The following is a 21,917-nucleotide window of genomic DNA, read 5'->3' as shown; positions in this document are numbered from 1 at the left end:
AGAAATACAGCAGTGCCCAAATTGATGAAAATATTCCCCTTTCATGGAGTTCAGTTCAGTCTCTCAGTTGTGTCCAACTCTTTGTGACCCCATGAATCACAGCATGCCAGGCCTCCCTGTCCATCACCAATTCCCTGAGTTCACCCAAACTCATGTGCATTGAGTCAGTGATGTCATCCAGCCATCTCATCCTCTGTCGTCCCCTTCTCCTCCTGCTCCCAATCCCTCCCAGCATCAGGGTCTTTTCCAATGAGTCAACTCTTCTCTTGAGGTGGCCAAAGTATTGGAGTTTCAGCCTAAGCATCAGTCCTTCCAATGAACACCCAGGACTGGTCTCCTTTAGGATGCACTGGTTGGATCTCCTTGCAGTCCAAGGGACTCGCAAGAATCTTCTCTAGCACCAGTATTCTTGCCTAATGGGATGAGAGGAATGATTTTTAGAAATTCTATCTGAAAGACATAGTATCCTAGGTGGAATAAGTGCTTTGGAGAAAATTAAGGACAAAATAATGATAGAAGTGTGAGGAACAGGGTATCTTTTAAATAGGGTACCCTGGGAAGCCTTCACTAAGAAAAGGACTGCTGCTGCTTCTGCTAAATTGCTTCAGTCATGTCCAGCTCTGTGTGACCCCGTAGACGGCAGCCCACCAGGCTCCCCCGTCCTTGGGATTCTCCAGGCAAGAACACTAGCCTGGGTTGCCATTTCCTTCTCCAATGCATGAAAGTGGAAAGTGAAAGTGAAGTCGCTAAATTCCAGTAAATACTCAGTGGAGGTTTAGAATAGGTTCACCTGGATCTGCACAAGATATTTCAGGAAGAAGTAACAGAAGAAGCAAAGTCTAGAGGGTGAAACGTGCTGGGATATTTGAGCAACAGCTGGGAGGTCATTACGGTGGGAGTAGACTAAAGAGGAACAGAAGTGTGATAGATAACAAGTGTGGTTACCAAAGGGGAAAGGGTGGGGAAGGATAAATTAGGAATGTGGGATTAACAGAGGCACAGTTTTATATATAAAATAGATAAACCACAAGGACCAACTTTATAGCACAGGGAACTGTATTCAATATATTATAGTAACTTATAATGGAAAAGAATTTGACAAGGAATATATATATATATATATATATATATATATATATACACGCACTGAATCACTTTCCTGTATACCTGGGAAAGTGGGAAAGTGTTAGTCGCTCAGTCATGTCCAACTCTTTGTGACCCTATGAACTGTAGCCCACCAGTCTCCTCTGTCCATAGAATTCTCCAGGCAAGAATACTGGAATAGGTTGCCATTCCTTTCTCCAGGGGATCTTCCTGACTCAGGGATAGAAATCAGGTCTCTTGTATTGCAGGCAGATTTGTTACTGATTGAGTTACCAGAGAAGCTGTATACCTGAATCAGTGTAAGTCAACTATACTTCAATTAAAAAAAGAAATAGGAAGTGAGATCTGAGAGCTAGCATGCTAGCTTGTATAGTGAAGTTGCTTAGTCATGTCCGACTCTTTGCGACCCCATGGGCTGTAGCCTGCCAGGCTCCTCTGTCCATGGGATTTCCATGCAAGAATACTGGAGTGGTTTGCCATTTCCTTCTCCAGGGGATCTTCCTGACCTAGGAATCAAATCCGGGTCTCCCACACTGCAGGCAAAATCTTTACTGTCTGAGCCACCAGGGATAACCTAACTTGTATAGGACTTCACTAGTGTTTTTTTGTTTGTTTGTTTTCCAAGAGATTTGGCCTTTTATTAGAATGAGTTGGAAGCTACTGGAAACTTGAGCAAACAAAAGCCACAATCTGATTTATCTTTTGATATAATCAATCTAGCTGCTATTTGGACAATAGGCAAAAGGAAGGGAGAGTATAGTAGGTCTCCTTTGCAATGAAACTTAACAGAACTTATAGTGGCTTGGACCACTATGTTAAAAATGGAGATGGAGAAATGAGTCATACTTTAGATGTACTCTTGAGACATTTTTGAAGTTAGCACTAATGGGATTTTTTAATATACTTGATATGGAATATAGGAGAAAGAGTAGAGTCAGTTTTTTTTTTGGATTGAGAATATGGTAGGATGTAATTACCCTTCTATGAGAAGAAATTGTAGGGAGAGTAAATTGATAGCAAAAGGAAGCTCAGTAATGCTAATTTGAAGTTGCCTGTGTGTGTTAGTGTCCAACTCTTTGGGACCCCATGTACTGTTGTGCACCAGGCTCCTCTGTCCGTGGAACTCTCCAGCAAGCATACTGGAGTGGGTTGTCATTGCCTTCTCCAGGATCTCTTCCTGACCTAGGGATCAAACTCAGGTCTCCTGCATTTCAGGCAGATTCTTTACCATCCAAGATACCAGGGAAGCTATTAGAACTCAAACTGGGTCTATCAAATAGACAGTTGCTTGTAAGCACGGCACACAGTCAGAGGTTGGTGCTGAAATGGTAATTTGACAATCCCAGACATAAGGATGATGTTTAAAATTAGCATGGATTTTTAATCTAAGCCTGGATTAGATCTAGAAGGGAGTTAGTCTAATAGAAAACAGGAGAAGTTCAAGATGTGAGCCATGGTGCATTGTATTATTACAAATCTGGGGAAGTGAGAAAACTTCAGAGGAGATTAAGAAAGTTTAATCCATTCAAGAGGGAAAACTGGAGAGAATGATGTTTTGGAGGCCAAATTTTTAGAAAGGTGTTTTAATTGACAAGAAGTATCAAATTGGTATAGAATAAGGACTGCACTGAACTGAAGGACTTAACTGGGCTTCCCAGATGGTGCTAGTGGTAAAGAACCTGCCTGCGAATGCAAGAGATGTACAAGACAAGAGTCGTGAGTTTGATTCCTGGGTCGGGAAGATCCCCTGGAAGAGGTCATGCAATGCACTCCAATATTGTTGCCTGGAGAATCCCATGAAGAGAAGAGCCTGGTGGGCTGCAGTCCATAGGTTCACAAAGAGTCAGACATGACTGAAGTGACTTAGCACACTTGTGAGACCTTAACTACAGCCTTGCTAATGTCTGATTTATACCAAGATAGACTAAGGAAAAATTATCCCTTATATTTCAATGTCCATTGTGTGCACAGGGATGATGGTGATTATAGACAAAAAAAAAAAAAAAGCAACAGCCAAAACATTCACAGATAAAGCATTGTCTCTATCTTTAAAACTCTAAGGCAAGGAGATAGAGTTAGGGACATTCACTGTAAGTTTCGTAATGAATGATAATCAATAGTCTGTGGGACTCTAGATAGATGAGGTAGAAGTTTATGTTGATAGGCAGCTTCAGAGGGTACAAAGGTCATATTTGAGCTGGGTATTGAAGAGTGACTAAGTTTGTTGGGTAGGCAATGGAAATGGGAAAAAGAATAATGACATTTCAGGCAGATAAGATAAAGTGACAAATGCCACAGAGGTATGAAAAAGCAGAGTAAGTTCAGGGATGAGGCATAAACTCATTTGAGTGAAAGAGATTGTAAAGAGTAAAATGTGGGTAAAACAACAGTTACATACATTTTTTTTGCCTTTATGGAAAACCTTGCTGAACAAGTCCAATAGAAAGGAAAATGTGATAAAGTGAGATATTTATCCAGAACCAAATATTATAATTACTATCATTTTTTAAAAAGCTTTTTATATTCTGGGAAAAGCCTCAAGCACAATATATTGTGTAATGAATATACCCCTGGAAAAATATAAATTGTTCCCTGTAGGTTACTCCATTAGGTAGATTTTAATTTCAAATAATTTTGCTTGGGCTATTTTCTAACTTCCTTAAATGTAATGTATTTTCATTTTATCTCTTTCCTAGAAATGTTTCTCTGTATTGTGAGGCTGCAAGATCACCCAGGGAGAGTGGGGCCAAATAGGCTGAAACATCTGACACACTGAATGTATGTGAGTACAATATTAACAGCTTTAAAAAAAAAAAAAGGAGGTGGGAGAAAAAGTGTCTTGTTATGATTTAAAGTGCTTTCGAGTATATAGGCTGTTAGTGAATTAATATGGCTAATTGCTGGATCCTTGGCATAGACAAGCTCTCATTGGTGAGTGTGGGTTTTGTGTGTGTACCTGTGAAAAGGGCTTAATTTCTCCTTGAAGGATATTCATTCCATTTTTTGCCAGGCATTACTGTCTCTCATAACTGTTCTGCTTCTAGTAAAACTTTGAAAGCCTGCTCTCTGACCACAGCTGTGTATATTCCCATTTCTGCTCCCTGAAGGCTATATAACCATTCTTTTTTTTTTTTTCTTTTTTTTTTAATGTGGACAATTTAAAATATTTTTATTGAGTTTGTTACAATGCTGTTTCTATTGTATGTTTTGGTTTTCTGGCCACGAGGCATGTGGGATCTTACCTCCCTTACTAGAGACAGAGCCTGCACCTGCTCCATTGGAAGGCAAAGTCTCAATGACTAGGTCACCAGGGAAGTCCCTCTAACCCATTCTTTATCCTCCTTATATCTTCCTCTGTCAATCTGGGCCCTCAGACACCACATGGAGTTTTATGTGTCTTCCTGTATCTAAAGTCAACTAATGGGCCAGTTCTCTCCAAACCTCTTGCTCTTTATCAACTTGATCTCCACCATATATACCTTGCCAGTTGTCAAGGTAGTATTTATTTGTGTAGTTATTAGATTGTTGTATGTATCTTTCACCAAATCAAACACTCCATGTAGACAAGGATCATTCTCGTTTGCTGACATATCATAGATGGTCCACATTTTCAGACTGTCTGATCCCGCATGGTTCTGAGTGGAATTTGGCTACGTTAATGTTCCAGCCCTTTTACGGGTTTTCAAAATCTGTATTCTTTTTGGGCTTAGATATTCCCCAGGTTGTCTCAGTTTCAGATAAAACAGCCTCTTGCTTTTTAGAAAAGATAAAGCTATCTGATATGAACATCATTGAATTTTTCTTCTTTAGACCTTAAAATATCTCTGTTACTATTGATATTTTTTATAGTCTATTTCCTGTTTACCAAAATAGCTTTGTAAATATATTACATTTTAATCCTAACAGTTGCCATTTTTTATGAACTTTGTTAAATCAGCTATTCCTTTCTGTTTTTTATTTCTCCATTTTTATTATTTCTTCCACACAGGCCAAAAAAAAAAAAAAATCATGCTTTTATGCCCCATATCTTGGAAAAGATTCAACAACCAAAATCAAAACAAAAAACCCTCTTTCATCTCACTACCATCTTATTTTTACCCTCACTTAGCCACCTTTACCCTTCAAAGTCTCTCTAGAGCAGTCAATGTTATTTGCCAATTCATGGTAATTTCAACAAAAGAAGGGGCTATTTTTATTTTTGTAGTACAGTGTATTTCCAGCACCTAGCACAATATATAAAGTGGTAAAGGCTCAATAATTAAATGAGCTAATTTTAGCTATCCTTTCACTTCCCACTCTCTACCTGAGTGTTAAAATTTTGCTTCAAGCACTGCTTAAATTACTCTTACCAAAATAACTAACCAAAATAGCTCCCTTCTGTATTATTCAATTCATGACCACATTTCAAATACTCCTTTCATATCCTATATCTTAATCTATCTCAATTACTGTTAACTGTGTACCTGGCTCATCATTTAATCAGAGCCTCAACTTCTAGAGCTCATGATAATTAACTTGGCCTTTCCTTATCCCTCACAATTCTTAAAAAAGTGTTTCAGTTCAGTTCAGTTCAGTCGCTCAGTCATGTCTATTCATGCTATTCATATCCTATGAATCACACCATGTCAGGCCTCCCTGTCCATCACCAACTCCTGGAGTTCACTCAAACTCATGTCCATCCAGTCGGTGATGCCATCCAGCCATCTCATCCTCTGTCATCCCCTTCTCCTTCTGCCCCTAATCCCTCCTAGCATCAGAGTGTTTTCCAATAAGTCAACTCTTCGCATGAGGTGGACAAAGTATTGGAGTTTCAGCTTCAGCATCAGTCCTTGCAAAGAACACCCAAGACTGATCTCCTTTAGAATGGACTGGTTGCATCTCCTTGCAGTCCACAGGACTCTCAGGAGTCTTCTCCAACACCACAGTTTAAAAGCATCAATTCTTCGGCGCTCAGCTTTCTTCACAGTCCAACTCTCACATCCATACATGACCACTGGAAAAACCATAGCCTTGACTAGGTGGACCTTTGTTGACAAAGTAATGTCTCTGCTTTTAAATATGCTTTCTAGGTTGGTCATAACTTTCCTTCCAAGGAGTCAGTGTCTTTTAATTTCATGGCTGCAATCACCATCTGCAGTGATTTTGGAGCCCCCAAAAATAAAGTCTGACACTGTTTCCACTGTTTCCCCATCTATTTCCCATGAAGTGATGTAACCAGATGCCATGATCTTATTTTTCTGAATGTTGAGCTTTAAGCCAACTTTTTCACTCTCCTCTTTCACTTTCATCAAGAGGCTTTTGAGTTCCTCTTCACTTTCTGCCATAAGGGTGGTGTCATCTGCATATCTGAGGTGATTGATTTTTCTCCCAGCAATCTTGATTCCAGCTTGTGCTTCTTCCAGCCCAGCGTTTCTCATGAGGTACTCTACATGTAAGTTAAATAATCAGGGTGACGATATATAGCCTTGATGTACTCCTTTTCCTATTTGGAACCAGTCTGTTGTTCCATGTCCAGTTCTAACTGTTGCTTCCTGAGCTGCATACAGGTTTCTCAAGAGGCAGGTCAAGTGGTCTGGTATTCCCATCTCTTTCAGAATTTTCCACAGTTTATTGTGATCCACACAGTCAAAGGCTTTGGGATAGTCAATAAAGCAGAAATAGACGTTTTTCTGAAACTCTCTTGCTTTCTTGGTGATCCAGCGGATGTTGGCAATTTGATCTCTGGTCCCTCTACCTTTTCAAAAAGCAGCTTGAACATCTGGAAGTTCACGTTTCACATATTGCTGAAGCCTGGCTTGGAGAATTTTGAGCATTACTTTACTAGCATGTGAGATGAGTGCAATTATGAGGTAGTTTGAGCACTCTTTGGCATTGCCTTTCTTTGGGATCAGAATGAAAACTGACCTTTTCCCGTCTTGTGGCCACTGCTGAGTTTTCCAAATTTGCTGGCATATTGAGTGCAGCATTTTCACAGCATCATCTTTCAGGATTTGAAATAGCTCAATTGGAATTCCATCACCTCCACTAGCTTTGTTTGTAGTGATGCTTTCTAAGGCCCCCTTGACTTCACATTCCAGGATGTCTGGCTCTAGGTCAGTGATCACACCATCGTGATTGTCTTGGTTGTGAAGATCTTTTTTGTACAGTTCTTCTGCGTATTCTTACCACCTCTTCTTAATATCCTCTGCTCTGTAACACAACACAAAGTGTTTACTTGTTCTTAATTACTAGTGAGTTGAATTAATAACTTTGATTATTGAAAGGTCATCTAGTATTGCTCTGACCACATTATATTACCTTTGATGAAATAGTTCAGTCAATCCTATAATAATTCAATCAATAAAAATGTGAAGACATGATGGGATTGCCTTTTATTAACCATTTCAAATCATTAATGTAATAATTTAAAAAACCCTATGCTGAATGAATCATGATATATGTGGTTTGTATTTATGATCCTTTACTTTCAGTAATTAGAACTATCTAGTTATTGTATGTTATGTGCATATGTGTATACATAGTTATCATGGAATTCTTTGAAATGTACCTATTTCCATATAAGGGACTAGCAAATTTCATTAGTTTTATTTTTTTTTCTGTTCTTTTTTCTTTAATTTAAATTTATTTATTTTAATAGGAGACTAATTACTTTACAATATTGTATTGGTTTTGCCATACCTCAACATGAATCTGCCACAGTTGTACACGTGTTCCCAATCCTGAACCCCCCTTCTACCTCCCTCCCCATACTATCCCTCTGGGTCATCCCAGTGCACCAGCCCCAAGCCTCTTGTATCCTGCATCAAACCTGGACTGGCGATTCATTTCTTATATGATATTATACATGTTTCAATGCCATTCTCCCAAATCATCCCACCCTCTCCCTCTCCCAGAGTCCAAAAAACTGTTCTATACATCAGTGTCTCTTTTGCTGTCTCACATACAGGGTTATTATTACCATCTGTCTAAATTCCATATACATGTGTTAGTATACTGTATTGGTGTTTTTCTTTCTGGCTTACTTCACTCTGTATAATTGGCTCCAGTTTCATCCACCTCATTAGAACTGATTCAAATGTATTCTTTTTAATGGCTGAGTAATACTCCATTGTGTATATGTACCACTGCTTTCTTATCCATTCATCTGCTGATGGACATCTAGGTTGCTTCCATGTCCTGGCTATTATAAACAGTGCTGTGATGAACATTGGGGTATATGTGTCTCTTTCCCTTCTGGTTTCCTCAGTGTGTATGCCCAGCAGTGGGATTGCTGAATCATAAGGCAGTTCTATTTCCAGTTTTTTAAGGATCTCCACACTGTTCTCCATAGTGGCTGTACTAGTTTGCATTCCCACCAACAGTGTAAGAGGGTTCCCTTTTCTCCACACCTTCTCCAGAATTTATTGCTTGTAGACTTTTGGATTGCAGCCATTCTGACTGGTGTGAAAAGGTACCTCATTGTGGTTTTGATTTGCATTTCTCTGATAATGAGTGATGTTGAGCATCTTTTCATGTGTTTGTTAGCCATCTGTATGTCTTCTGTGGAGAAATTATGTATATTTTTTTTCAAAATTTTCTAACACTAAAACGCATTTTATGTATAAGATAGTATGATTTTCAGCATGTTTTTCTTTTATGTGATATGTACAATAGCCCATGATATCGTAATATTTTAATTTCTGAAATCAGAGTATCAAACATTGGTGATATTGTGTGTGTATGAATGACAGTCAATTCCTTTTGCATTATTTATTTTTTAATTGAAGGATAGTTTTTTTTACAGTGTTTTACTCTGCTGTACAACAATGTGAATCAGCCACAACTATATACATACTCACACATATACCCCCTTCCTCTTGAGTCCCCCTCCCACCTGTCTATGCAGTCTCAGAGCTCTGGGCTGGGTTCCCTGGGTCACAGAGCAGCTTTGTATTAGCTCTCTGTTTTACATGGTGTATATATGTCAATGCTACTTTCACAAATACCCCTCCTTCCCTCACTGTGTCCACAAGTCTGTTTTCTCTGAATCTCTATTCCTGCCCTACAAATAGGTTCATCAGCGCCACTTTTCTAGATTTCATATATATGCATTAATATACAATATTTGTTTTTCTCTTTCTGACATCATTTTTTGTGACTAGGTTCATCCACCTCAGTTCAAATGATTCACATTTGTTCCTTTTTAGTATACATGTTTCACAACTTCTTTATGCATTCATCTGTCAATGGATGTCTAAATCGCTTCTATGTCCTAGCTATTATAAATAACACTGCAGTGAACATTGGGGTACATATGTCCTTTTGAATTGCGGTTTTCTCACAGTTAAATGACCAGTGGTGCGATTGTTGGGTCATATGGTAGTTTTATTCCTAGTTTTTAAAGAAATCTTCATACTTTTCTCCATAGTGTCTTTGACAATGAATTCTGAAAGAAAGATTATACCTTCTCACTTACATGCTGTCTGAAAGTCCTTTATGGTTTAAACTGAGAAAGTTGCTACTAAAAAATGCCATAAAATTTAGTGAAATAAAAAGAAACTGGTTATTTTAATTGCTTGAGTTACAGTGTGTTTAAGAAAATATTTGTTCTACAATTCCTTTTTAAACTTTTAAATAATATTTGAAGTCAAGTGTACTTTGAATCAGTTTATAAAGACAAAAATGTTTACATTGATTCCTTAGGAAAAAGTGTTAAAAATGAATGAAGAGTTTTTCCTCCTGATGAGATAATATCATCTGTTTAAAAATAACTATATAGTGGCCTGATAGAGATACTAGTCCTCCCAATAATTCAGTAGAAGTCAAGTTCTGTGTAGAACACTAAAGTGAACAATAATATGTCAAAGGAAAAAGAAGCCTCTGAGTACGTTCCACTTGCAGGCAAGGACATCATTTAGTTATAATAATAGAAATTACAGGTTAATCAATATACCTTTTGCTATTAATCCATTTTTGACTGCCTGCAGATATTTTAATAACAGGAAAATCATCCGTCTAATGAGTCATTTCAAAGAGAAAAGGGCTGGAATTCTTTCATTTTTAATTCAGCCGTTCAGAATTGACATGTATATTTTGCATTCTTGCTACTCTTGTAAGAATCTAGCATATCACTGTGGACTCAAGAGATCTTTCTAGGCAACTTAAAAAAACATTTATGGTTATTATTGGTGACACAAATTGATCAGCCATCAGCAGATACACGTTGTATTACTTTGCTAGGGTCTAGATGTTTGGTGATATATTTCCCATAGTCAGGGCCTGTTGTAATACAACTACAAGCTAGGTTATATTTTTACCAAAATTTGCTTGTGTTTTTTACTAATTTTATTTATCTATTTTTATTTACAAAATGACAATGCATACTTATTTAAAAAATATCAGAGTACACAGAACATCCTTAAGATCATGAACATTCATGCTATTCCCTTGCTGAACGTAGCCTTCATTATCATGGATGCACAGATGCATGCAGATCCTATTTCTATGCACATATTACAATTGTGTATTTATTATAAATATATTTAGTGGGTATGTGTATAATTTTGTTTTATAGTTTGTGTGGTATTTATTTATAGGCATCTATCTTGATTTATTTATCTAATCAGTTCAGTTCAGTAGCTCAGTCATGTCCGAGTCTTTGTGACCCCAAGAACCGCAGCTAGCCAGGTCTCCCTGTCCATCACCAATTCTCAGAGTCCATCCACACCCATGTCCATTGAGTCGGTGATGCCATCCAACCATCTCATCCTCTGTCATCCCCTTCTCCCCTGCCGTAAATCTTTCTGAGCATCAGGGGCTTTTGAAATGAGTCAAGTCTTTGCATCAGGTGGCCAAAGTATTGGAGTTTCAGCTTCAGCATCAGTCCTTCTAATGAGCACCCAGGACTGATCTCCTTTAAGAAGGACTGGTTGGATCTCCTTGCTGTCCTAGGAACTATCAAGAGTCTTTTCCAAAACCACAGTTGAAAAGCATCAATTCTTCAGCACTCAGCTTTCTTTATAGTCCAAATCTCACATCCATACATGACCACTGGAAAAACCATAGCCTTGACTAGATGGACCTTTGTTGACAAAGTAATGTCTCTGCATTTGAATATGCTCTCTAGGTTGGTCATAACTTTCCTTCCAAGGAGTAAGCGTCTTTTAATTTCATGGCTGCAATCACCATCTGCAGTGATTTTGAAGTCAAGAAAAATAAAGTCAGCCACTATTTCCCCTGTTTCCCCATCTATTTCCCATGAAGTGATGGGACCAGATGCCATGATCTTTGTTTTCTGAATGTTGAGCTTTAAGCCAACTTTTTCACTCTCCACTTTCACTTTCATCAAGAGGCCCTTTTGTTCTTCTTCACTTTCTGCCATAAGGGTGGTGTCATCTGCATATCTGAGGTGACTGATATTTCTCCCGGCAATCTTGATTCCAGCTTGTGCTTCTTCCAGTCCAGCGTTTCTCATGAGGTACTCTGCATAGAAGTTAAATAAGCAGGGTGACAATATACAGCCTTGACGTACTCCTTTTCCTATTTGGAACCAGTCTGTTGTTCCATGTCCAGTTCTAACTGTTGCTTCCTGACCTGCATACAGGTTTATCAAGAGGCAGGTCAGATAGTCTGGTATTACCATCTCTTTCAGAATTTTCCACAGTTTATTGTTACCCACACAGTCAAAGGCTTTGCCGTGGTCAATAAAGCAGAAATAGATGTTTTTTAGGGACTATCTTGCTTTCTCGATGATCCAGCAGATGTTGGCAATTTGATCTCTGGCTCCTCTGCCTTTTCTAAAAGCAGCTTGAACATCAGGAAGTACACTGTTCATGTATTGCTGAAGCCTGGCTTGAAGAATTTTGAGCATTACTTTACTAGCGTGTAAGAAGAGTGCAATTGTGTGATAGTTTGAGCATTCTTTGGCATTGCCTTTCTTTGGGATTGGAATGAAAACTGACCTTTTCCAGTCCTGTGGCCACTGCTCAGTTTTCCAAATTCGCTGGCATATTGAGTGCAGCACTTTCATAGCATCATCTTTCAGGATTTGAAAGAGCTTAACTGGAATTCCATCACCTTCATTAGCTTTGTTCATAGAGATGCTTCCTAAGGCCCACTTGACTTCACATTCCAGGATGTCTGACTCTAGGTGAATGATCACATCATCATGAATATCTGGGTCATGAAGATCATTTTTGTATAGTTCTTCTGTGTATTCTTGCCACCTCTTCTTAATATCTTCTGCTTCTGTTAGGTCCATACCATTTCTGTCCTTTATTGAGCCCATCTTTGCATGAATATTCCCTTGGTATCTCTAAGTTTCTTGAAAAGATATCTAGTCTTTCCCATTCTATTGTTTTCCTCTATTTCTTTGCATTGGTCACTGAGGAAGGCTTTCTTATCTCCTTGCTATTCTTTGGAACTCTGAATTCAGATGCTTATATCTTTCCTTTTGTCCTTTGCTTTTTGCTTCCCTTCTTTTCACAGTATTTGTAAGACCTCCTCTGACAGCCATTTTGCTTTTTTGCATTTCTTTTTCCTGGGGATGGTCTTCCTCCCAGTCTCCTGTACAATGTCACAAACATCCATCCATAGTTCATCATGCACTCTGTCTATCAGATCTAGTCCCTTAAATCTATTTCTCACTTCCACTCTATAGTCATAAGTGATTTGATTTAGGCCATACCTGAATGGTCTAGTGGTTTTCCCCACTTCCTTCAATTTTAGTCTGAATTTGGCAACAAGGAGTTCATGATCTGAGCCACAGTCAGCTCCTGGTCTTGTTTCTGCTGACTGTATACAGCTTCTCCATCTTTGGCTGCAAAAAATATAATTAATCTGATTTCAGTGTTGACCATCTGGTGATGTCCATGTGTAGAGTCTTCTTTTGTGTTGTTGGAAGAGGGTGTTTGCTGTGACCAGTGCGTTCTCTTGTCAGAACTCTGTTAGCCTTTGCCCTGCTTCATTCTGTGCTCCAAGGCCAAATTTGCTTGTTACCCCAGGTGTTTCTTGATTTCCTACTTTTGCATTCCGGTCTCCTATAATGAAAAGGACATCTTTTTTGGTCTTGGATTTCTTTTAGCTAATACTGTAGTGTTAATTGTATATTATATCCAAAGTTTTATTGTCAGGAAAGTGCCTGGATAAACATGCTCATAACTTTGTTTTTTTCTTTTTGGCTGCACAATGTGGCATATAGGATCTTAGTTCCCTGACCAGGGATCAAACCTCTACAGCTGCAGTGGTAGCAGAGTCCTAACCACTGGACAATCAAGGAATTTCTTCCTGCTTATAACTTTTTAATTGATAGCCTTCAGTATTTTAGTATAATCAGTTCCCCAAAATAACATATTGGAGTAGCAATCACACAAAATTTGAGGGTTTTGCATCCTTCCTATGTCTAAAAAATTTAACAATTTAAGAAAGTGATGGATTATTTTCAACAATATTTATTATGTTCATAATATTACCAGTCAGAAGGATGTTGTCTTAGTCCACTGGGGCTTCTATAGTAAAGTACAATAGACTGGGTGGTTTAAACAGCAAATATTTATTTCTCATTATTCTGGAGGCTGTAAATCCAAGACCAAGAGGCCGACAGATTGGGTGTCTGGTGAGCACCCACTTATTGGTCCAAAGATAGCCTTCTCTCTGTATTCACATGGCAGAAAGTGAGAGAAAGCTCTCTGGGATCTCTAATAAGGGTGCTAACCCCATCATGAGGGCTCCAACCTTATGATGTAAGCACCTCTCAAGGTCCACCTCCACATGCCATCACACTGGGGATTAGGTTTCAACAAATGAATTTGGGGCAGCATAAACAGTGGTATATGACAATGCTCTTCAGTTATTATTTTGATTTTCTTTATTCATGCTTAATAAGCATTAGGATTTTTCATACATTTATTGTCTGTTTTTCTTTTATTAATTGTGCACATATGTCCTCATCTGGATCATGTTTTCTGCGAACAAACCAAGAGGAGACAACATGCTGTAGAACATGGGGCTAATAAGGAAGAAGGAGGAAAGGCATTCTCCCCAGTAATCATCACTGCCTCCTGGAAAATAATCACTTCTCCTGCAGACTTTTGATGAATTTGGCATTTCTACTGAATGCCAAAGAAAACATGCAATTTAGGGAAACGCCAGTCTGACTGGTTCTTGGCATCTATGGTAATTAAAGGGAAAACAACTTAGGCTTTCACTTCTTTTATAAACCACATGTTAACAGGTGGTATCAGCACTGTTACCTGTAAACGTTGAGATCTTTCTACGTTAAAGAAAGAATTCAAAAGAAATCAGGAAGATACATTGACTATCTATCTCTTGACTATCTGGCATTTGAAGTGGTGGACTAAGAATTCACTTATGTTACATTCTTTTGGTCAAAAGATATGCAAGTTTTATTTCAGAATCCACTTTATCCATATTTATTTTCCCTGTTCCTGAGTAATACCTGTCACAAATTAAAAGTTCAAGAAATGCATAATTATATCTGATTTATAGATGATAAAAATCGATGATTAGAGAATCTGGGTAGCTTTGTCAAGAGTCACACAGCTTGAAAGGCATAGTCTCAAAATTCAACATCAGTTTGTCCAAACCCAAATGCTATACTCTAAGATAATGTTTCTTCTGCTATGTATCATTGTAATGCATGATGGGCTACAAAATGCTGTGGAACAAATAACCCAACCATCTCACGGTTTAAAAGCAACAATGGCTCTTTGCTCCATAAATCATGTAATAATTGCTTATTAGCCAAGCGCTCTGCTCCTGACTGTTTTCTCTCCAGGAACCTGGTGAAGTAGCAAATCCTCTCTGGATCATTTATGGTTACCAAGATGAAGGAATGAAGCACATGTGATATATCTGGTCTTATTTCACTAGTTAAAGCAAGTCACTGAATTTCATGAGTGTCATGAAACTTCATGGAATTTTAAGGATGGGAAGGTGAAATTGGGTGGACTCAAGTAGTGACAAGGGTACTTATTGATATAAGTGAAAGAGGATGGCAGGAAGAACCAAATCTGAGAAAGAAATATGAAGATGGTACACAGTAGGGGAGAAAAATCTAAATATTGTGAGAGGCACCTCCCTCTCATTACCAAATACTCAAATAACTGTGATAGTGTTATGTGTCAACTTAACTGGGCTGCAATATCTAGATATTTGGTCAGATATTATTATAGTTGTTTCTCTAAAGGTGACTTTTGGTCTAGAGTAAAGTTTAAATGAGTAGACTTGGAGTAAAACAGATTATTTTGCATAATGTGGGTAGGACTCGTTCAACCAGCTGAAAGTCTTAATGGAACAAAGATCAACCTCTTCTGAACAAGAAAAAAAATGGTGTCCGTCATCTGTCTTTGGACTGGAATTGCAAATATTCCTGACAACAAGGTCTTCATTTAAAAGAGACCTTGAATGGATAGAAGATGATATCCAATGATATTCCAAGGCATTAGTTCAACTTCTAATAGGCAGGGCAATCCTCAGGCAGATAGAGTACCAAGGTGAATATGGAGAAGGGTAAAATTTACATGGTCCAAGAGGATAATAAACAAACACCTATCTGGTTGGTTCTGTTTCTCTGGAGAACCCTAACTAATACAGACTCTTATTTCCTTGCAGAACAACATTCACTCCCTAAAATAGACAACCCAGAATAGGCATCCAGTTAATGTGTTGAACTCAGAGTCTTAGACCATAAAAGAGGCTTGTAGTCTCTTCATCAGTATGGCTATAACCCTGGAGATCTATGATTCAAAGGGCAAATCACATGCCCTTTTGCAGCTTATAGGTAGTAATCAAACACCAATGGGAATAAACACTTTTGGAAGACTGGATATGTTCTTTGATTAGGTATAATTTCACTCCATTGGAGGGGTTCCTCTGTTCATGAATTTCCATTTACATTCTTTTGATTTGTCCGTTTGGAATATTCTTGGAGAAGGAAATGGCAACCCACTCCAGTGTTCTTGCCTGGAGAATCCCAGGGACGGGGGAGCCTGGTGGGCTGCCGTCTGTGGGGTCACACAGAGTTGGACATGACTGAAGCGACTTAGCAGCAGTAGCAGCAGTTTGGAATATTCTACCTTTTCCATTATCATTCTTGGTTGCATTAGAAATGTACCTTGGAAAATATGCTCTCCTAGGAGAAATGAGCAGATTTTTTCAACCTACTTTTTTACCCCCAGGCTCTTTTTAAAATTTCAAGTCTTGGTCTGGAAAACTTAGTTCGCTCCTTACTCATCTGGTAGACTGTGTGCTGTTATCTACTCTAGCGGTACTTTTTAAGGTGTATTTCTTAGCTTTTGCTACATTCCTTTGGTTTCCTTCTCCAATTACTTTATTCTCTAGGCTGAATTGTGGGCATTTATTAGGTTTCAGTTGGAGCTTATTAGGTTTCAGTTGGAGAACAACACCCCATGTCTCTAATTTCATAGCCTAAGTGTCTAATTGAAATGAACTACTAGGCAGCTGAATTCTTACTCTAAGACCACCTTAATCACTTCAGGGCCTTTAACAATAGATGTGCTGGTCTTATTGTTGATTGATCCTATTACAGCCTGTTTTAATGAACTTGGCCCCTGAGATCTTCTTGTTTTCCTTGTTTCATATTTGAAGCTATAAAGTCCTTGAATTTGTGGGCTGTCTTTGTTCTCTTACTAATTTTAAGTGGGTTGATTATTTTCTGAGCTCATCTTTTTTCTTAGTGATTTGCTAAACATAGACAACACAGAGAATTATGTTCTATATTCTAATTTTTCCCTAAAGATACAAGTTCATTGCTGCTGCTAAGTCGCTTCAGTCGTGTCCGACTCTGTGCGACTCCACAGACGGAAACACACCAAGCTCCCCCGTCCCCGGAATTCTCCAGGCAAGAACGCTGGAGTGGGTTGCCATTTCCTTACTTCTGTGAAATAATTGCCAACTTACAAGAGGTGAGATCTTCACCAAATGCTTTGCCATTACATAGAGAAGTTACCATCTTTTTTTGTCTCCTTTAACAATTTTCCACTATTTTTGTCCATTAAGCCAAGGTCACACACTTTACATCTTGATATGATAGCATTCTTCTTTTAGATATCAATGTCTTTATGAGTTTAAATAGACTAGTTTTAGTAAAAACAACTCCCACATGTAAGTGGCTTTAAATATCAAAGGCATATATATGCCTTTGTTTTATATATATATATCTTCCCAGGTGGCACAATAGTAAAGAATCCATCTGCGAATGCAAGAGACGTTAAGAGACAAGGGTTTGATCCCTGGTCTGGGAAGATCCCCTGGAGCAGGAAATGGCAACTCATCCCAGTATCTTGCCTGAAAATTTCATGGAGTGTGGAGCCTTGTGGTCTACACTCCATGGGGTCTCAGAGTTGGACATAACTGAGTGACTGAGTGTGCACGTATATTTACTACTCATTGGAGATCAGCTCTGTTCTGTGTCGGTCTTATTTAGGACTGCTGGCCATGCTTCCAAATTTGCTGAGGGGGGCAAACAGGAACATGAATATGGTATAATGACTATTAAATCCTCCCCTTAAAAGTGACTGACTTCTCGTCATGTGTTAATGGACAAAGCAATGCACAAGAGTACAATTGTCTTCAATGAGGTAGGAATGTGCAATCCCGAAAAAATATTCCTGAAAGAAAAACTAGAAATACTGAGTGAATAATACGAATGCCACATGCTCATAAACATCAATACTTTATTTCTGAGGAGCATGCCAAACTGTAATCTCCAAGATGGCAATACCATTTTTTTTTTAATTTGGATCACTGAGTCTTTTTGCTCAATGCATAGAAATATGTAGGTACTCAATAAATATCTGTTTAATTACATGAATATTACAATGTTTTCTTAATAGTGATAGAAGATGCATGCCATTTCAGATTTGTAGAGTTCACTTCACCCATTTCATCCAATACAGGCTCTGATATATCAGTGCCTTTGCACTGAATTGTAAAATTTATATGACTTTTTCTCTTGGTTCCCTATGCTATGAAAGTGAGTGATGACTAACTTTAGAAGAGTATAAAATTATTAATAAACTGGAGGCCTTTTTAAAAAGCAGAGACAGAAAACAAGCTGGAAGGGGGATTCTGACATTGCAGTATACTTTTGTTGATGAATTACATTGTGTACCAGAAACATATTTAAAATAATCTTGACAAGAGAATTAATGAACTGCCAGGAACTATCCTAAGGCAACACTGAATTTAGGAGTTCTGTAGCCAATAGCAACTTTATTGTTCCTCTATTGCAGATATCTTCAAAGGAGTTGTAAACACTGATCACACACCTCTACAAAGATAATAGTTGTGGTTGAAGAAATAGCTTATTCAACATTTGGACTAGCAAGGAGAAAAGTCAGTCATTTTCTGTGGGACAAATATATTCTCATTAAAGAACACATTACACTTTAATTAAAATGATAATTTAAATCTCTACTCTAAAAATCTGAAAACATATATAATGTGGTGTTGGGTGTAAAGAGGAAAGAAAGGGGAAAGAGAAGAAAGACATGAGGGGGACAGAGGAACAGAAGAGGTTAACTTATTGTTCTTAAGTGTTGAATTACATATATCTACCTTTTCCCCCAAAACTAAAAATAAAATTGTTTGAAATATACAAACTCAGCAGCAAAGTTACTGATACTTAAGATTATTCTCAAACTTTGAATTTGTTTTGCTCAATAAGAAGTTGTGCTATTTGTCTTTAGGAAGCATGAAAAAGTGGGCTTTAGAATGTCCACATAAAATAGCAGAGATTGGATAATTCCAAAAATGCAGTTCTTGCTGAATCTATCAGAGCATTGGTACTAATTTACAAAGAGCTAGATTTTATTAGTTTTCCTTTGCTGATGTAACAAGTTAATACAAGTTTAGTGGCTTAAAATAGTCATTTTAATACCATACAATTCTATATGGCAGAAGTCTGACCACAGGTCTCAATGGGCTAAAATTAATGTGTCAGGAGGGTTGCATTCCCACCTGAAGGTTCTAGGAGAAGATCCATTTCTTTGCTAACAAAGTTTAGTTCCTTGCAGTTGTGGGACTGAAATTCCTGTCCTTGCTGGCTCTCAGCTGAGGGTCATTCGCACTTATTGAAGCCATTCACATGCCTTGTCTCATGGCTTTCTCTATCTTCAAAGCCAGTGTTGGCAGATCAATTCCTTCTCACATTTGAATCTCTCCAATCCATTCTTCTGCCCTTCTCTTCTACTTTTTAAAAAGAATTTATTACTTGATTTACTTTTCATTGGAGTATAATTGCTTTTCAATGCTGTTAGTTTCTGCTGTACAACAAAGTGAATCAGCTATATATATGCATTCTCTTCCACTTTTAAGGACTCATTTGATTTGATTCCCTGGTGGCTCAGATGGTAAAGAATCTGCCTATGATGCAGGAGACCCAGGTTCCATCCCTGGGTCAAGAAAATCCCCTGCAGAAGGGAATGGCTACCCAATCTAGTATTCTTACCTGGAGAATTCCATGGACAGAGGAGCCTGGCAAGATACAGTGCATGGGATTGCAGAGTTGGACTTGACTGAGCAACTAACACTTTCACTTTTTCTCATTTTTTATTAGATTGGGCCTACTTAGATAATCTAAAATAATCTCATTTCAAAGTTTTTAACTTAAATTATATGTGCAAAAGAATTTTTTGTTATATAATCTAACAAATTAGGATGTGGACATTTTGGGAGGGGTACAATTTTCTGCCTACCACAAAGGTTTAAATGTCCTATGTGTGCGTGGGCTTGTCTGAGATAAACGAATGAATGTTAGAAGTAAACAGGAAAGTAGCTACTCATGGATTTGGAAAAATCTAAATGCAGTGTACCCTATTAGCATGGGGGAAATAATCGTATGCCTTTCTCACTACAAAAATAATAGGAAAAACTTCATACTTAGCCCAGAACTGTTTCTGATCTCCATAAACCAATGCATAAAGGAGTTCAAAACCAAGCTGCTGTCACCTAAGAACATGAAAATGCTTTGTGGGCTTAGAAGTAATTGAACAAATAAAATGTTTTCCTTTAATATCTTCACCAAGTTATGATTCTGAATGTTTGACCATATCTGCTGAACCTGTCCTAAGAAGATGAATACAAATATGGATGTGTGATTAAACTCGACTGAAGTGGATTTAATTAACCTGGAGAAGAGAAAAATCAAGGAGTATTTGAAAGGTCTCTTTATTTTGATAAGGGGCTAATATGAAATTAGAAATGTGCTGTGCAATCTTAGGGATTGACGTGGTCCCAATGAACACTTGCTTTCAGAATGTTGAGTTCTAGTCAACATAAAGAAAGTTTTTCTAATAATCTGAGCAGTCTAAACATGGATAGGACTGTATCATAAGATCATATCCTTCCTGTTATTAGAGGTCATTGAGCAGTGAAGGATAAGCCCTTAGTAAGGTTGTTTGGGGTATATTTTAAGTACTAAAGGGTTATATATTGTTTTTAGGAATGTGGTTCCTTTTTCCAAATCAAACTTTCCAGTTCTATAATTTTGTCTAGGTTTTTATGTCTTTCAAACATGTAAAAATTAAATCTCAGGTTGTTTGAAATGGATGAATTTCCATAACAGAAAAGGATAACATTTACATGAAATGTGCAGATTTCTATATTGTAATAATTATAAACACACATTAATTGATCGGTACACACTATTCATTTGTTAATATTTGGTTTATGGGAAGCATTATCTAGGGCTGTGCTTGATTTTAAAGATACAGACCAGACTCCACACAGCTTATGGATTTGTGGGGCAAACAGAGGGTAAACTAATGAGCAGATAAAAAAAATCATTTATCATAGATTATATTATAAAGAAGATAAACAGGACGATAGGTTAAAAAGAATAGCAGAAAGGCCAATTTAAACAAGGTAATTACAGGAGAACTTTCAGAGGAGCTGACATTTAAACTAAACATGAAGTGTAAGAAAGGGAAGGCTCCTTTACATAACCTTATGAGTTATTAAACCTTTCAATATCACTATGAGTTGAGAACTATTATTGTCTTAATTTCACAGAGGGAGAAATTGAGACTTAGATTTACCTGTACAATTTAATTGCTTAAGCGTGATGAAGCTTGAATTGGGACTCAGATCAGTAAGATCTCAGAACCTGTTAAAGTTGTAATCCACAACCTTTAGTTTTTAGGTACCTTCTGATGCTGAGTTTCTGTGACTGCAACTGACCAGTGTGACTTGGACAAAGTGAATACATGCCACCGTGCTCTTCTCTTTCTGTTGTGCTAGTGAGTGAACTAGTAACCTGAAGAATGCCAAACTTCTGTGAAGGAGTTAAGATACTGTGACACAGAAATATACCCTAAAGCTGATGGAGCTAGTTACAATTTTTATTTGGACATGAGTCGTGGAAGACACAGGGGCAGAAATAGGTGAAAGACAATATCCCAATTTACTTTGATATCATTTTGATAGTGCTGATATATAATATGTACATTGGTATAATAAAAGCCATTTACATATATCTAGGAGGAATATCGGAGAAGGCAATGGCACCCCACTCCAGTACCCTTGCCTGGAAAATCCCATGGATGGAGGAACCTGGTAGGCTGCAGTCCATGGGGTCATGAAGAGTCGGACACGACTGAAGCGACTTCACTTTGACTTTTCACTTTCATGCATTGGAGAAGGAAATGGCAACCCACTCCAGTGTTCTTGCATGGAGAATCCCCGGGACGGGAGAGCCTGGTGGGCTGCCGTCTCTGGGGTCGCACAGAGTCGGACACGACTGAAGTGACTTAGCAGCAGCAGCAGCAGTGCATCATTGAGAATGGGGAAGTCAG

General features: G+C 38.0%; 1 protein-coding gene across 2 annotated transcripts in view; it reads left to right on the top strand.

The window, feature by feature from the left end:
- LRRC4C (leucine rich repeat containing 4C) overlaps nt 1-21,917 on the top strand; it is a 1,420,098-nt gene that overhangs the window by 561,030 nt on the left and 837,151 nt on the right. For both annotated transcript variants that reach the window (XM_059875163.1, XM_059875162.1), the window contains exon 3: nt 3,801-3,882. The gene's annotated coding sequence lies outside the window, so the exon portion shown is untranslated. The remainder of the gene's footprint in view (nt 1-3,800; nt 3,883-21,917) is intronic.

This window comes from Bos taurus, chromosome 15 (genome assembly GCF_002263795.3).
Source record: "Bos taurus isolate L1 Dominette 01449 registration number 42190680 breed Hereford chromosome 15, ARS-UCD2.0, whole genome shotgun sequence".
Taxonomy (NCBI): domain Eukaryota; kingdom Metazoa; phylum Chordata; class Mammalia; order Artiodactyla; family Bovidae; genus Bos; species Bos taurus.
This window is presented reverse-complemented; position numbering and strand designations above follow the sequence as displayed.